We start from the raw sequence: 18,782 nt of genomic DNA, 5'->3' as shown, positions 1-18,782 counted from the left end.
CTTCAGCCTCCTGAGTGCTGGGATTACACCATGCCAGGCTACAAATGATACATTCTTTAGGATACCACTACTATGCTTCAGGCACTGTACTTAGCTGTTATTGACTTTCATCTTGAAAACAACCTTGTGAAATACACACAACTGTCATTGTTTCATAAGTAAGGAAAGGAAGAATGAAGGGGATGAAATAGGTCTGACTCTATTAAAGGTTTTCACTATAAAATGTAGTTCAGTGCTCTGGAACTCACTGTGTAGCCCAGGCTGTTCTTGAACTCTCAGTGAACTTCCTGCTTCAGCCTCCTGAGTGCTGGGATTACACCATGCCAGGCTACAAATGATACATTCTTTAGGATACCACTACTATGCTTCAGGCACTGTACTTAGCTGTTATTGACTTTCATCTTGAAAACAACCTTGTGAAATACACACAACTGTCATTGTTTCATAAGTAAGGAAAGGAAGAATGAAGGGGATGAAATAGGTCTGACTCTATTAAAGGTTTTCACTATAAATTTAGAACACCAGTATTTGATTTAATATACTGATAAGAACAGATACTACACTTGATCTTAGCCAAAAGGCCAAGAAGCAATTATTTGATTGAATATAAAGCCTAAACCATTTCCATTTGATCAAAATATTCTAAAGATTTTTTTGAAGTTTGACTGTCATAACTTCTCCCATCTTTTCTTCCCTCTCACATTGATTCCCTGAATTTCACATGGTTTTAGAAAAGAACTTTAATTCCCAGCCTGCAGACCTAGTCAGGTGTGCGAATATTATTTAATAATATTCTTGTAAAGGAAGAAGCCACGACACTGACTCCAAGACACTCGGAGAGTGTTCAGTGTTACACCTAGCATTAAACTGTATGTAAGAAAAAACATAAACATGTGAAACAAAGGTAGGCGACAAGATAGCATCCACAAAGTTCTGCCCATGTATGTTTTTGTGGACAGTGGCCAACTGCAGCACACATGTGACAGCAAGAGACACACAATCCTACCTCAAATTGTGTCTTCTTCCTCTTAAAAATTAAAATATTAAAGACATCGTGTTTGCAGTGTACACTTGTAATCTGAGCTACTCATGAGGCTGAGGCAGGAGGATCACACATATACCATCAGCTTGGGCACTACTTGGGGTTAATCCTCAATACCACAAAATCAAACACATGAAAGAAAAAACCTGACTGCCTTTTTCATGTACTAAGAACTCTATATGTGCAAAGAAACATGACTCAGCCAACTTTTTAAGTTATCCAGTGTGTTCTTTTTCTTGTTCGCAGTGCTGGAAATCAAACCTAGGTCCTTGGACATGCTAGGCAAGTGTTCTACCACTGAGCTACACCCCCAACCCTGACCAGTGCTTGATGATATGTTTCCTTTGCTCAACAGCTTTCCAATTTCTGTCCCAACTCTCCTCTTCAAGGGCCATGAGAGCCGTGGATTTAACAGAAGTTGGTTAGGTTTTGGTTTTGTGGTACTGGTGATGGAATCCAATGCCTGGAGCATTCTAGGCTCCACTAAGCTACCCTACCAGCCCTATCGAGCAGTGTGTGTGTGTGTGTGTGTGTGTGTGTGTGTGTGTGTCGCTTTGTAGTGCAGGCTTTGAACTCATTATGTAGCCCAGGCTGACCTTGAGCACATGGTGATCCTCCTGTCCCATCCTCCTGAGTGCTGGGATTACAGTCATTCACCACTATGCCTGACTTCCAGTAGCATTAAATGATGAAATCTTTCCAGTTTCCACTGTGATAGGATTTCTATCTCTTCTATGTATTTCTGGAATCTTGGGGTGTTTTTTCCCTCAGGATATTTCAAAAATCCTTAGCTCTTTCAAAATCATGTCAAATTCCCAAACTTTGCCATTAAAGGAGTGACCATCTTTCCAAATTTAATCACATTGTATATTTTATCTGACAAATGCCTGTCTGAAATGTGTCAGAAGGGCTTAGCACAAAAGATATTAAGACAAAGCCTATCTGATGCTGGCTCTTCATCTTCTTTTAGAATACAAACTTCAGAGTCACGCAACAAAATGTTGACATAAGATTGACCAGAACTAATTGCTTCTTTCTAGGTGAGATGCTGAGGAAAAAGCAAGTAAACAGCCCAGAATGAATTTCTTGGAACTACAACAGAAGCATCACGTCTGTTTTTTTATACTCTTTGGTTTGTCATGTGGGGCTGGAGGAACAGTGTTTCAGTTTTTTCCCAGGTCCAATGTGTCCATCCACTCCAAGCAACTGAATTTCAACTGTGCACCCCCTTCTGCTCACCGGTGCAAATGGGGAGATTGCTAATCACTTCGTGAAGCCGCTGAAATACTGATTTAAGAACACATGCAACTTCACACTATGTTTTGAAACTTCATGACTTTTAAGAGTTTTGAATATGCCTTTAACACTCCTGCACACTGACTTTCATTTGGTTTGTCTTAACAGGTTGCTTCCCACCCCCACTGCCTAATTTGAAAAGAAAATTTTAAAAGCCAGCTAGCTGTGATGTCTCTCCCATGGGCAGTTTGAACTACGTGACAAATGCTCCCATACCCAGCCTACCGTTCTGCTGCTGGGAGAATGGGTACCTCTTCAGAGAGGGATGGTTACATAGGTGTGTGTACATGTCTGTGAGTGCCTGGCTATAAGTAGTGGGGGTTTGAGAGTGGGTATGAGTTATGAGTGTGTGTTTAAATCAGCGGACAGCCATTTCTTCCATGGAGCAAGCAAGCTACCATACACAAGAAATCCATTTAGGTTGGTTCAATACTAAATTGCTATTATTGGTGCTTTCAACACTTTGTATTTTAAAGGACCGAACGCTAACATTCATTTCCTTTAGACTATTTTCATATGCTAAAACTCTCTGGTAGCCAGATGTCATATTCCATTCTTTTTAAGTCTCATTAGGTGGCCTTGTTCTCATCTCCATGGCACTGTCTTCCTTGGGTGTTTGGGGAGGGCCAGATGCTCAGAGACGTTCCAAGGGATGAGGGAATGAGATTGATTTTTTTACAAAACAATTAGTTTACCACACACACAAATAAAATGTGATTTAAAGACCTATACAAAGTACATTTAAAAGTAAACAATAAACTAGGAGAACAAGGAAGTGGTTGCCTTAATATTAGGAATAGAAAGATGTTTTTTTTCTTCCAAATTTTCTAATTTTTCTTGAATGGATGGGCATTTTATTTAAGTGGGAAATGAAATTTTAAAAAGGTAGTAGTTTCTTTGCAGCACAGAGAAAACAGCTTTGTAATTACTGGCCAGGTCACAGTGTAAACAATTGCTTCAAGTGATTCTATAGACACCCTTTGGTTTAGCTAATAGGTAGTAGTGATTTATGATTTCAAGTCTCAAAAATTCTAAGTTCATTTATGACTTTACTATAATTCCTTGCTTGAGACAATTTGGAGCCTATAAATTTCATTCTTTCAATAGGAGATAAAAATAATCATTTCCATCATCAAAAACACATTTTCACATGGGCCTCCAAGGTAGAGATTAGTAATCTCTTCCTTCTTTGGATCTCTATTGAACTTACTGTTTGTAAAGGTCATTTGACATTTTGGGTTGTTAATGACTGGTATTTGAGTATTTTCATGAAAGGCACATTTTAGCTAAGAATTAGGGTAAGAAACTCCTGAGATAACAGAGATATTTCCTGACCAACGTGTTACAGCAGGGTGCCACTGAAATGAGATCCATTCCCCCAGGGTTTGCGATTAGACATCAGAACTGTGACCAGGTGGAGCAGGAGGACGGGCAGTGGGCTCAATCGTTATCAGTCAGGACTGGTCATGAGTTGGGGCTGAGGTTAGTGCTGCTTTCCCTGGGCCTGGGGTAAAGAGAGCACCAGACCAAAGCAGGGGCTCTAGTAGTAAGGAGGAAGGGGCTGAATTTGTCAGGAATCACCGCATCCACAGTCGCAACAGCAGATAAGGATGGTTGCAATCGGTGCAGGGGTGGGAGACTTCAACCATAAGAGGAGGTGAATTTCTCATACTCTGAGATCTGGAGCAGAGGGGAAAACATGGACAAGCATATCAAGAAAGAACTGGTTTAGGGCCAGGGATATAGCTCAGAGGCACTGCGCCTGCCTTGCAAGAGCAAGGTCCTGACTTTGTTCCCTGGTACAAAAAAGAAATAAAGGAAAGAAAGAAAGAAAGAAAGAAAGAAAGAAAGAAAGAAAGAAAGAAAGAAAGAAAGAAAGAAAGAAAGAAAGAAAGGAAGGAAGGAAGGAAGGAAGGAAGGAAGGAAGGAAGGAAGAAAAAGAGAATTGGTTTAGTATAATTTCTAGCTCGACATGTGGACAAAATGGAATGTATATAAATACACATCAGTACCTACAATAAACACTAACAATATAATTGGCTATGTGTCCTGTATGATTTAATTGTTCTGTGATATTCTAAAGTGCCTGTGTCAGAAACTTATTTGTTTCTGACAATTATTTTATTTCTCCTGGGCAGAAGACATCAATTATTTTATTTCCCATAGAAAGATATAAGCAACAGATACAATAAGGAAAAGACTCCTGCTGTAAGTTTGACAATTATAATTTGATAAGCCTATGCACATAAATTGATTCATAGTATAGACTCAATTGATGCGTTGCAGTACATTCTTGTCTGTTTTAAAGTGTGGATCATTTGATTTTTTTATTGTGCATTTTTCTCAGGGTTTACATGGGCTCTTGCATATAAAAATACTGAATAAATACCTGATGTATGAATAAATAAATGAGTGAATAAATTAGAAAATTGTGGACAGCAGGGAATATAATTCTCATTCATAAGAGAGAAAAGCAACACATTTCTTCACTTATCATATTGGGCTTGGAAGCTGAGATACCTACAACAAAAGAAAGGTTAACAAGAGAAAAGCAGAGGAATATAAGTTTTCTGTGGGACAGAAGTCCTTAGAAATGAAGGCTCACATCCCCAATATGCATTCATTTTTCTATGAATGAATCTAATTTCTCCTTCTCATATTTTATGGCTGGGTAATATTTCATTTTATAGAAAAACCACATCTTCTTTATCCAGTTTCCAACTGATGCGCAAATGAGCTGTTTCCAAGTTTTAGCTATTACAAACTGTTGCTATAAACATAGGTGCGCATATATCTCTGTGATATGATTCTTTTAGTTCTTTTGGAAAGATACCCAGCAGGGCTATGGCTGGGTCAAATGGAACCTCTAGTCCCAGCTCTTTGAGGTATCTCCATATTGATTTCCACAGTGGTTGCACCAGTCTGCACTCCCACCAACAATGGAGAAGGGTTCCTATCTCCCACAATCCCACCAACATTTGTTATTGTTTGATTTCTTGATAGCAGCCATTCTTTGTAGGGTGAGGTGGAATCTCAGTGAGGATATACTCCTAAGTGAAATGAATAAGTTACACATCTGTAAATACCGAATAGTTTCTCTGGTGTGAATAAAGTATAATAGTGCATAAGATCCTAATGATATAATGGACAATGTGTAATAGGAAGAAAGGGGCTAAAAGTGTAGGGAAGGTGGGAAGGGTAGGGGAAAGCTAATAAGGGAAAAGAAAAAAATATGAGAAAATGAAAAATGGAAATGAAGTGCTTGTAAATGGACAGGGGAGGAGGGGTGAAGGGAGGGCAGGGACAAGGTGAAAAAATGAGAACCAAGACCTGTCATGTAAAGGTACAAGATTCCAATGATGTATGTAACTGTACTGTATACCTAAAATGTACCAATAAACTCAATGAAGAAGAAGAAAAGAAAAGAAAAGAAGGCTCACAAAAACAGGGAGCCAGGTCTGGTGGCGCACACCTATCATCCCAGCAATCAGGAAGCTGAGGCAAGAGGACTGCTATGAGTTCAAGACCAGCCTGGGCTACACAGTGAGTTCAAATCCACCTGGAACTGCACAGTAAAGCCCTGTCTCAAAAAAAAAATCTAATAAAAGAGAAAGAAAAGAAGAAAAGAAATAGGGAAACTCATAGATTTTTATGCTTAGGTTTGATAAATCATGGATGGTCATGCAGAAGGGTGATTGACTACAAGGGCATGGTTCGGTGATAATAAACTGGCGCCAACCCAACAGGGATTCATGGCCAGAGGACAGAGATGAAGGCATTCCTTTCCTCCATGGACAGGGAGGGCACCCCTAGAATGAGTCTTATGATTTCCTTCATGGAAAGGCAACTAGGTTTTTGGCCTGCTTCAGGGAAGATAGGGTCAATGGAAAGGAATCCACCTGCTACAGCTGTTCTTTCAAACACCAAGGTGCCATACTTTGGGATAAGGAGTCCTAAACTTCATCATATGCTATCTTAGCACTAGCTCTGTGTTCCAGGAGATATTTAATATTCTTTTCCCATCACATTAATGCAATGGAAAATACATCAAGGGTCAAGGAAGGTGTGGGAGTGTACAGGTAGACTGGAGCCAATTTAAACTTGGGCCATATATTTATAGCAGCACAATTCACAATGGCTGCATCTTGGAAGCTGTCTTTATGTCCAACAACACATTAATGAAAAAGAAAATGTGATATTTACACACAATGGAGTACAACTCAGCCATAAAGAAGGATAACTTTGAAACATTTGTAGGAAAATGGATGCACACTGAGTCCATAATGCTATGTGAAATCAATCAGACCCAGAAGATTAAAAATCGCGTGGTTTCTCTTATATGAGAAACCCACAGTATACATAATTTGAAGAGCAAAATAAAAGATAGATGATAAAAGAGAAAAAGGTAGACCTTTGGAGATGGGAAGGAAATCTAGAGATGGAGAGTGAGAGGCGGGAAGGGAGAAGGGGAAATCAAAGGGATTAGGACGGGATATGTATATGCTCCAACTCCCCACAATGAATCTATTCATATGAGTAACACACATGTACTAATAAAAATAAATAACTAAATAAATAAAGTTGGGCCACATCAGATAATTGCTTCCACTTCCAAAAAAAAAGACAAAAGCATATACCTCACAAAATTATTTTTACCTGCTGGGGATTTAGCTCAGTGGTTCTGGCACCTGCCTTGCAAGCACAAGGACCTGAGTTCAATCCCCAGTACCCAAAAGAAAAACATTGTGGTTAAAAATAAAATTATTTTTAATATAGAAAGACATTTTCCACCTGGCTTTAAGCAATCTAAGTAGAAAGATCATTTTCTACTTATTGTGTTGGATAAACAAAATAGGGGCGTGGTGGCAAGGTAAGGCTAATGGAGCAATCATTAATGAACAAAAGAAGTCCTCAGAGAGAGAGAGAGAGAGAGAGAGAGAGAGAGAGAGAAAGAGAGAGAGAGTGCGTGTGTGTGTGTGTGTGTGTGTGTGTGTGTGTGTGTGTGTGTGTGTGAGGGAGAGGGAGAGATTCGGAGAGAGAGAGAGAGAGAGTAGTGTTTATGTTATGCCTCTGTATATCTGCCAGGACAAGGGAGTAGAGAAGAAAAGAGATTAAGGGAATTTCAGCAGGGCAGATGCACAAGAAGATAATACTCTCAAGTAATTTTACTGAAAAACATCAATTACCCAGGAGGGAAAGGGCCAAGCACTTCATGAAGTCTTCAAGCCATTTTATAGAATGAGAAAAGTAATTGAAAATGTACATGCGGCCGTGTGAATTCTCAAAAGAATAACTGGTGTAAGATTTTTTTCTCTGAGGAAAGCTAGGAAACAGCACATTTCCTTTAAATTGACACTAAAGAGAAAATCAAGATGCCTTATAACTGTGTGCAGATAAGAACACATTGATTCCCAAAGTAGCACCAAGTTAGACACTGAAGTGCTGTGTGTGGTATGGAAAAGGACACAGACATGATGTGGTCACAGTCCATCTAGTAATTTCTAAAGAGAATTTAAAAATCTGCTTTTCAGATGTGAGCTGCAAAAGGCAAGGCATGTTATCAATTAACCATAGAGACAATTCATTTAATAAACTTTTGACAAACTTTCTCTATGCATGAGATAAGGATAAAGAAAGGTCCCTAAGGAGATGATGAGAATAAATCAAATGATATAAATGAAAGGCTTAAGGCTGTAAAAGAAATGAGCCATTGGAACTAGAAGCAGAACTCAGTAGCAAAGAAGCAAGGTTCCAGAGGCAGACTTTCCAAGTTCAAATTACATCTCCACCATTTACTTCCCCGGGCGTGTTCTTTAAGCCCTGAGACTCAAGTGTATTCATTCCTCAAAGGAGAGATTAAGCAGAAACTGAAACTGTGCTGATAAATAGTACCATTTTAGCTTTCAAATAAAAATCAAATGTACAAAAAAAAAAGTGAAATAAATAAGTCACACGTGTAAATACCGAATAGTGTCCCTGGTGTGAATAATCTGCAACAATGCATAAGATTCTAATAAGATTACTGACATTTAGAAATGGGAAGAAAGGAGCTAAAGGTGTAGGGAAGGTGGGATGGGTAGGGGAAGAGTAAAAAGGGAAAAGAAAAAAATGTGAGAGAATGAAAAGATGAAAATAAAGTGTTTGTAGATGGGGAGGGGAGGAGGGGGTGAAGGGAGGGCAGAGGTAAGGGGGAAAAATGAGAACCAATACCTGTCATGTAGAGGTACAAGATCCCAACAATGAATGTAACTGTACTGTATCCCTAAAATGTACCAATAAACTCAATTAAAGCTGAAAAAAAAATCAAATGTACAATTAAGGACAGGCCTTTTTAAAAGCACGAGATGGGCAGGGGATTTAGCTCAGTGGTTCTGCCACCAGCCTCTCAAGTACAAGAACCTGAGTTCAATACCTAGCACCAAAATAAATAAATAAATAAAAGCAAGAGATGACCCCAAAATGATAACTACAAATACAACTTTGGGAAAATGTTTCTTCTTCCCCTGAACAAATTCTTACCTAGTTATCTTGAAAAATGATTCCTATATGATTCCCTTCCCTTTTCTAACTCTCTCTCCTTTCATCCCTGCCTTTTCACCTTGGCCTATCTTACCAAAATTGTCAGTTTTCGCAAGTATTTCCTCTCGCCAGCTTTTGCCTTCCATCTGTTTCTCAAGGATAAAAGAACCTTTGAAGACACTATGTTTTGTTATTCACCTATTTATGGAACCTTACATACATCCATTAGTACAGTCACCAATTACTGAATTCTTACTACCCCCAGGTCATGTGCTAAGCCCGAAGGAGAAAAGCCAACTTCCCCATTTTCAAGGCACTCATAAGACGGTTATGGTAAAGATTTTGGCCAGAATCTCCTCATGAGAAAAGTAAATTGTTCCTAAATATCAGCATGACCACCATGTTTCCAAATAAATGAGCTATAACTAAACCATGTGAAGTAAGAGAAAAGAACTTCAAGAAAGGCAACAAAACTAGAGAATTTCTTCTGATAGAAAGGATAGAAATATCTGTCTATGATCTAGCGATATTTCACCTGTGAGAGCTGTGGGGTGGGGAATGGATTGCGTAAATGTTTAAAAAATCTTCCACAATTTTATGATTCGGAAACTCCCTAAGCAAAACAGATAAGTTGAAGGCTGATTTGCAGCACTATCAGTAAATCATTAAATAACTTTGAAGCTGTCTAGATCATGGAATAGGGAGGTAGACTGTCCTTCTGAGTAAATTTAAAATCCTCATGAAAATATAAAGTAACTTATTTAAAAATGATATATACGCAGACACATGTGGAATAGTATGCCTGTAATCCCAGTACTTTGGAAGGCTGAAGCAAAAGGATCTCAGCCTGGGGAATGCAGCAGTTTAGGGAGGCCTTGTCTCAGAAAAATAAAAATTAAAAATGGCTGGAGATATAGCTAAATGCAAAGACTTTGGGTTCAATCCCCAGTACTACAAAAAATAAAATAAATAAAATAAAATGATATATTCCTAAGCATAGTCAGAAGACATTAAATAGTGTTACTCTTAAAGAGTCAGCCATGGAAAAAGGTAATGGCATAAAACAAATGGTCAAACATCCAAAGAGAAAACTATGGTGGCTATCACCAGGTGTTTTGGGTGCACATCCATAATCCCAGCCCTCAGGAGACATACAGGGAGATGATGAGTTCAAGGCCAGCCTGAACTGCTCAGTGAATACATAGACCCTATCTTAAAAAAGCAAAAACCAACCAACGAAACAAAACTTTGGTGACTAGCAAGGTCCTTTTACATCAATATTTCCTTCCAGAGAAGTAATCCAATGATGATATGTCTGACATGCTTTGTATTGTAAGTACCTAACTTCACTTTTCTTTTACTGCTGTCTGCTTATGTTTTCTAAAGGCATAAGAGCAAATACAAATCATGATAGAAGCAGAGCTTATTCTTCCTAATAAAACACCTCCAGAAAATCAGAATATGGCTAGCTCAGTTGGATGTCCGAGCACTGTATAACTTGGATGTCTGAAGAATATAAGAATAGCTGATGCTTAGCAATGAAAGTAGATTTTTTTCTAGTTTTATTGGTCCCAGAATTCATTGGTACCTAGTTGGTACTACAGATTGAACCTTGGGCGTCTCACACATCCCAGGCAAATGCTGTACGATTGAGCTATATCCTCAGCCCTTTTTATTATAGTTTGAGATAGGACCTTGCTAAATTGCCCAAGCTGGCCTTGAATTTATAATCTTCATGACTCAAATCTCCTGACAAGCTGGGACTATGGGGTTGTGCTACCATAGTTGACTGAATGTAGAATTTTGAGTGGGATGTGGAAAAGCTATGGCACAGGAAAACTATCCAAGTGTGTTAGCTAGACTAGAATACTGCTGCAGCAAATATTCTTGGAAATAACTGGATCACTGGCATTGGTTGAGTCTTAGACAATTTTAATATGTGTCATTATATAGTTTAATTGGAAAGCCAGTTTTTAATGAAACTTAATGCCAAAACTAAAAGGGGTACATACTCAATCAAATATTAAAAGCCAACATATTTTTCACTATATTTGTTACTTGAGCCATTCAATAAGATAATATCAGAATATCTTTGGTTCCATATGCCCAAACTATATTAGAATTTTGCAGCTTTAAGAACACTGAAAATACATAGCAGTTGCCCAAACTTAATTATAGTGGTGGTTCTTAAACTCAGTGAGGAATCCTATATAGTCTGTTCTCCAGGCTTAAAATTTAAAACATATACAGTTGCATTAACCTAAAACTTTTTACATAAAATCTAAGCTTCAGGAGACTACTTGTATTAAATTTCTTTAAAATGCCTGCTTATAATTTTAGATTATAGGGCCTTAAAGTTAACATTTTTATGGGTTGGGGATGTAGCTCCAGGGTAGAGCGCTTTTCTAAAATTCTTTTTTTTGTGGGGGGGAGTACCGGGGATCAAACTTAGGCCCTTGCACTTGCAAGGCAGGCGGCAGAACCACTGAGCCAAATCCCCTACCTCTATAATTCTTAACTACCTATTTAGGGAAGGGTGAAAAAAGAGGGAATTTACACTGACATAAAATATTATGCATTGGTATTGCTATGCTTAGTCATTTTTACAGTAATATTTACTGAGTTGATTTTTATTACTATTACAATATCAAGTTGGAAATTTTACAAAGCAGTAGTTTAAATCAATAGAAAAATTCGAAACGTGAAGGTAAGAATTTAAAAGGCCCCAATGTCTTAAAGTTATAGATTTATATATACAATAATTTTAAAGGAAAGCAGAGAACAGGGTGTTGTATTAGAATGTTCCTGACGGTGTAAATATCAGTCGGCTTCCAATTCCTGACACTGCAGAGAATTTAAACAGCTACTGGCTTCATCTCAACCTTGGAGATGACACAGACATGTGTATGTGTTGAAAGAGGGAAGGTTGTGAGATTTCAGAATCCAAAGCAAATATAGTGAGAAGTCACTAGACATAGGAAGAGTCATTGAATCTTATTGCTGAAGGTGAATGTAAGGTTAAATCTAGGGCCAACAGGGATGCTTCATCTTGTCAACTTTATAGGATTAAGAGATGCCTAGAAAGGCAGTTGTATTGTAAGGGCACTAACCTCATCAGTGGATTAAGTCAATGATGAGTTCATAGCTGAATGGGCTCTTAGGAGGCAGCTCTGCTCTTTTATGTGTTTGTTGCCACGATGATTCTGTCTCAGCACAAGCCAAAAGCAATGAAGCCATGTGACCATGAACTGAAACCTCTAAATCTGTGAGCCAAAATAAACTCCTTTCAGATATTTTTTTTGGGGGGGTATTTTGCACCTGTGACAAAAAAGCTACCTAATAACCACCATGACAAAGAGAAGAATGGCTGGAGGTAACCTTTCCAGTTATACTTTGTATTGGGTTAAATTTACTGATTTTAATTTTGTAGTTTTCATATTTTAATAACTTTGGGGGAATAATTTTACATTTACAGAGCATTTATAAATATAGTACAGATAGCTTCTATATATTCTACACCCAATTTCCCCTATTATTAACTTCTTACATTAACTTTGACACATTTGTCACAATTGATGAACTAATATCTATATATTGTCATTAACAAAAGTCCACACTTTCTTCATATTTTCTTAATGTTTACCCAAAGTTCATTTTCTATTTCAACATGGCATGTATGATATATTACTTGTCATTCTTTCATTGCCTAATTTGCCCAGGCTGGCCTTGAACTTTATTTGTCTTATCTCAGCCTCCCGAGTAACTAGGACTACAGGCCTGTGCCACTGCACCACCTGTTTGTGAGGCTTTTTTGTCTTTTCTTTTTCTTTGTGAATGCCATTTATCAGGTTAAAGAAAGGCCCTTATATTCCTAGGTTATTGACAGTTTTTATGGTGAATGAACGTTGAGTTTTGTCAAATGCTTTATCTCTATCAACTGACATGATCAGTGAGTTTTCTTCTTTAGCCTGTTAGTGTGGAATGCGTGGATTGATTCTGAAATATTGAAGCAGCCTTGCATTCCCAGGATAAACTCCACTTAGTTATAGTGTGATATTTTTGCCATATACAGTAGTTAATTTATCAATACTCTGTGGAGGACATTCCCTCTTTTCCCTGAGAGGTATTGGTCTATGGTTTTCTTAGTTCTGTTTCTGTTAGGATTTGGTAACAGGGGAAAGCTGGCCTCATAAAATAAGCTAAGGGTTCTCTACTCTTCTGGTGTGGGAGGAGACTACACAGAATTCATTTTTAAAGTTTGGTAAAATTTGCCAGTAAAATCATCTCAGTTTGAAGATTGCTGTTTTGGAATATTTTAACTATGAACTCTATTCAACAACACTAAGATTATTAAGGTTACTCATTTATTCCTGGCTTAATTTTGTTTGTAGATTTTAATGAATTGATCCATTGTATGTTGGTAAAAAAAATTATGTTCACAGTCATTTATAGTATTCTTTTATTATCCTGTAATGTGGTTGGTGGTTGTAGTGATGTTTTCTCATTTATTTATTGTAATTGTGTCTCCTTTTTGGTCAGTCTAGATAGAGATCTGCCAAATTTACTTCTTTTAAAAAAATTCAGCATTGACAATATGATACTCACATTGAAGACCCAAAAAACTCCACCAAGAGACTCCTAGGCTTAATTGACACTTTTAGCGGAGTAGCTGGATACAAGTTCAACAATCAACAAAGAATAGCCTTCTTCTACACAAGTAACAGACTCCCTGAGAGAGAAATTAGGGAAACAATTCCTTTTACAATAGCATCCAAAAAAATGAAGTATCTAGGAATCAATCTAACAAAAGAAGCAAAAGACCTCTACACTGAAAACTACAACACTCTGAAAAAAGAGATTGAAGAGGATATAAGAAAATGGAAAGATATCCCCTGTTCCCGGGTAGGAAGACTCAACATAGTGAAAATGGTCATACTACCAAAACTGCTATACAGATTCAATGCAAGGCTGATTGAAATTCCAACACTATATTTCACAAAGCTAGAAAAAACAATCCAAAAATTCATTTGGAACTAGAAGAGACCTAGAATAGCAAAAGCCATCCTAGGCAACAGACACATGGCAGCAGGTATAACAATTCCCAATTTGAAAGTATACTACAAAGCCACTGTGAAAAAAACAGCATGGTACTGGCAAAGAAACAGACCTGAGGATCAGTGGAACAGATTTGAAGATACAGAAACAACTCCAGATGTACTCAGCTACCTCATCTTTGACAAAGGAGCTGACCATCCCCACTGGAGTAAAGATAGCCTCTTTAATAAATGGTGTCGGAAAAACTGGATTTCAACCTGCCAAAGATTAAAACTAGACCCTTATCTTTCACCATGCACTAAACTAAAATCCAAGCGGATTAAAAAATCTAAATATTAAAAAAGAGTCACTAAATATGCTGGAAGATAAGTTAGGCAAAACTCTTGAAGACACTGGCATAGGAAAAGACTTTATGAACAAATCCTCAGTAGCCCAGGAACTAGCAGGAAGAATCAACAACTGGGATCTCCTCTTTTTAAAATGCTTCTGCACTGCAAAAGAAACCATCAACAGAACTGAAAGACAACCTACAATGTGGGAAAAAAATTTTTAGCAGCTGCTCCTCAAAAAAACCAGCCCCCCAAAATATAAGGACCCCATTCAAAAATGGGTATCTGAAATGAACAGACATTTCTCAGACAAAGAAGTAAAAGCAGCAAGTAAATATATGAAAAAGTGTTCCACATTACTGATCATTTGAGAGATGCAGACGAAAACAACACTGAGATTACACCTCACCCCACAAAGAATGGCTGCTATCAAGAAATCACACAATAACAAATGTTGGTGGGGTTGTGGGGAGAAAGGAACCCTTCTCCATTGTTGGTGGGAGTGCAGACTGGTGCAACCACTGTGGAAATTAATATGGAGATACCTCAAAGAGCTGGGACTAGACATACCATTTGACCCAGCCATCCCTCTGCTGGGTATCTTTCCAAAAGAATTAAAAGAATCATATTACAGTGATATATGCACACCTATGTTTATAGCGGCACAGTTTGTAATAGCTAAAACTTGGAAACAGCCCATTTGCCCATCAGTTGGAGATTGTATAAAGAAGATGTGGTTTTTCTATAAAATGGAATACTACTCAGCCACAAAGAATGATAAATTATAGTCATTCATAGGAAAATGGATGCATATTGAGGCCATACTCCTAAGTGAAATAAATAAGTCACACATGTATAAATACTGAATAGTTTCTCTGGTGTGAAAAACTATAATGGTACGTATGATCCTAATGATATAATTGACAATGTGAAATACGAAGAAAGGGGCTAAAAGTGTAGGGAAAGTGGGAAGGGTAGGGGAAAGGTAATAAGGGAAAAGAAAAAATAGGAGAAAAGGAAAAAAATGGAAACAAGGTCTTTGTAAATAGGGAATGGTGCAGGGGGTGAAGGGAGGGCAGGGGTGTGGGGAAAAAATGAGAACCAAGACCTGTCATGTAAAGGTACAAGATCCCAATGATGATTGTAACTGTACTGTATACCTGAAATGTACCAATAAACTCAATGAGAAAAAAAATCAGCATTTGTGGGAAACTGAGGTAGGAGGATCCCAAGTTGATGCCTGGCCTGAACAACTTTAAAAAAAAAATTGTTTTTTGGTACCAGGGATCGAACTTGGGACCTTGGACTTGTGAGGCAGGCAGTGGGACCTCTGAACTAAATTCCCAGCCCAACAACTTAAAATTTTGAAAAAAACATTTGAAGATGTAGCCCAGGATGAAGGTCCAGGGTTCATTTCTCAGTTACCCTCCATCAGTTTTTAAATTCATTACATTTCTGTATTGTTTCTTTTAATTTCCCTAACCTCTGCTCTTTGTTATTACTCCATCTGCTTGATATGGGCTTATTTTTTATTCTTTCTTACAGTTTCTTAAATTGAAAGTTTAGATTATTGATCTGAGAACATTTTTTCTATTTGTTTTGCAGTACTAGGGATCGAACTCAGTGTCTTTGCACTGAACTACACCCTCAGGTCTTTTATTTTTATTTATTTATTTGGGCCTTTTTTGCTTGGTTTTGTTTGCTACCAGGGATCAAACTCGGAACCTTGCACTTCTGAGGCAGGCAGCAGAACCACTGAGCTAAATCCCGGGCCCTATACTTTTTATTTTGAGGCAAAGTCCCTCTTTCTTCCTTTTGGTCTCAGGGTGTTACAATTTAGCATAACAATTATGATGACATCGTTATATCAGAACCATTTTGTCAGTATCTCTGAAACACTGTTCAACTTTTATCTTAGTATAAAATAACTCTTTAGTCAGTTATTTTTATCTAATGACAAAATAACAAATGACATACAGAAACTTTTATCTAATTTGTTATATTTTAGGCATTTTTGTTGTCAGAGTAATATTTAAGTAGAATATACTTTACAGATTATTAATGTCTAATCTCAAATCACTGTAAAGATGCAGTGTTTAGGTACCACTAAGTATTACACACAATTACATCAGCACAAGCTTGGAAACATATCCATATCATCTGGCTGGCTGCCTCTTGCTGGGTTGGTGTGTACATTCCACAATGAAAGGGGAACACAAGCAAGGGAATGCCGGATGTTTGATCCTAAAATGTTTACCACCATAAAAAACTTTAACATACTGGTGGAAACACAAATGTACTGTTTAATATACCGTGAGGTTGACAATAATTAATGTCATAGCTATATAGAAGTCTTTACATATATCTACTTTTTACTCCTAGGACATGTTTTAGACTCCTCTACCAGATTTTATAAGGTGTAACTAAATTGAAAAGAATTAAGGGCATCTTTATAGCTCTGATAAGTTTAGAAAACAGTGTTAATGATCTCCAAATAAACTTATTACCTGACACACAAGTGCATCTCTTTTATACAATAACAATGTACTTGTTTAGTCAAAACCAATAGATGTAGATCAAGTTTAAATGTCACGGCCAGATTTAAAGAAATACCAATTTTTGATCATTTTATATGTTTAAATTCTAAACATATATTGTATAAAAGAGAGCACCTATGAGTCACTTTGTATGTATTAAGCTTACGTAGTGTTAACTCTATAAACTTAACTTGAAAGCTTAGACTTACAGGATAACTTGTATTAGATGTATACATACACATATGTTCAAATACATGTCATGTCATAAACTAAAATAATAACTATTTATTTAACCAATCATAGACTGATTATTGAAAATATTTTACAGGTTAACATTCATAATCTTTAACACTAAAGCTCACTTTCTAGTAACCAAGACCCTAACAATGAGAACACAGACTTGTTTTAGTAAAATACAGAACTTTCTCCTTTTAAATCTAGTTTTGTAAGTTTAACCAAAAGCATTTTAATATGTTAAGAAAGCCTTGTACAAAGCTTAACCTTTCAATTAGACCCAATTTAAATATATCTTAACAACTGCCTTAGATGACTCACAAGAACCAAATCATAACATTTAAACACTTTAAGCTATACATATTACTTTTTTATCTTATTGAGTTTATTGGTACTTTTTAAGTACACAGTAGAGTTACATTCATCATTGGGATCTTGTACCTTTACATGACAGGTCTTGGTTCTCATTTTTCCACTTATCCCTGCCCCCACTTCATCCCCTCCACCTTCCCCTATTTACAAAGGCCTTGTTTCCATTTTTTCCTTTTCTCATATTTTTCTTTTCCCTTATTTCCTTTCCCCCACCCTTCCCACCTCCCCATCACCTTTAGCCCTTTTCTTCCTATTTCACATTATCAGTTATACAATTTGGCTCTTATTTACACTTAGTTTTTCACACCAGAGAAACTATGCAGTATTTACACATGTGTGTCTTATTTATTTCACTTAAGAGTATGGCCTCAATATCCATCCATTTTCCTATGGATAACTTTAATTTCTCATTCTTTGTGGCTGAGTAGTACTCCATTTTATAGAAAAAAACACATCTTCTTTATCCAGTCTCCAGTTGATGGGTAATTGGGCTGTTTCCAAGTTTTAGCTATTACACACTGTGCAGCTATAAACATGGGTGCACATATATCACTGTGGTATGATTCTTTTAATTCTTTTGGAAAGATACCCAGCAGAGGGATGGTTGGGTCAAATGGAACCTCTAGTCCTAGTTCTTTGAGGTATGTCCATATTGATTTCTATAGTGGTTGCACCACTCTATACATATTATGTTTAACCAAAAATGTTTTAATTTATTGTAGACAGACAATAGACACAGCATTTATACTATGTTAATTAGCTAACAAGCTGGATGGAGATATTACCTATTTTAAAGATATTTATTTTTATCTTGTTAACTCATTGTTAATCCTATGAACAAAGGTATTTGGACTATAACAGTAGTGTCTATTTATTTATATACCAACTAAAATAGAAAATATACCTGAAAATTGACACATAGAAACATATATCACAATCCAATCACATATTACCTTTATGCCATCACACTTAAAGGGTTTTGTTTTTAAGTCCTATATAAACTTTGCGGTATGAGTACTCATATGTTAATATTTTAAATAAGTTTGGCTACCCTGCAAACCTATATAACTGATCTCCCCATGGAAATCTCACAAAAAAACAAAACAAAAATTAAAAAAACATTGAGCTCAAAAATATATTTTTCTTAAATGAAGCAACTGTAGGTGCTTTAACCAGTTATTATTAACATACGTTCAACAGACAGACAGAAATAAATTCACAAGTCAATTACATTTAAATGAATGCACTCTCAGATGTATTTCGCTAAGTTGAATTACAATAACCCTTTTAGAATTTTAGGTTAGCAACTATGAAAAGACAAGTCAGGGCTTTTTGTTTGTTTGTGTGGTACCAGGGATTGAACTCAAGTACTTGCACTTGTGAGGCAGGCAGTAGAAC

The 18,782-nt window shown here is 37.0% G+C and overlaps 1 pseudogene; it reads right to left on the bottom strand.

Moving 5' to 3' along the window:
- Positions 1-476: 476 nt before the first annotated feature.
- Positions 477-593, bottom strand: LOC117284889 (annotated as a pseudogene).
- Between the last annotated feature and the right edge of the window lie 18,189 nt (positions 594-18,782).

Source organism: Fukomys damarensis, unplaced genomic scaffold (assembly GCF_012274545.1).
Source record: "Fukomys damarensis isolate Sample0158 unplaced genomic scaffold, DMR_v1.0_HiC HiC_scaffold_39, whole genome shotgun sequence".
Lineage (NCBI taxonomy): Eukaryota > Metazoa > Chordata > Mammalia > Rodentia > Bathyergidae > Fukomys > Fukomys damarensis.
The sequence above is the reverse complement of the archived record's forward strand: the minus strand, read 5'-3'. Positions and strand labels throughout refer to the sequence as shown.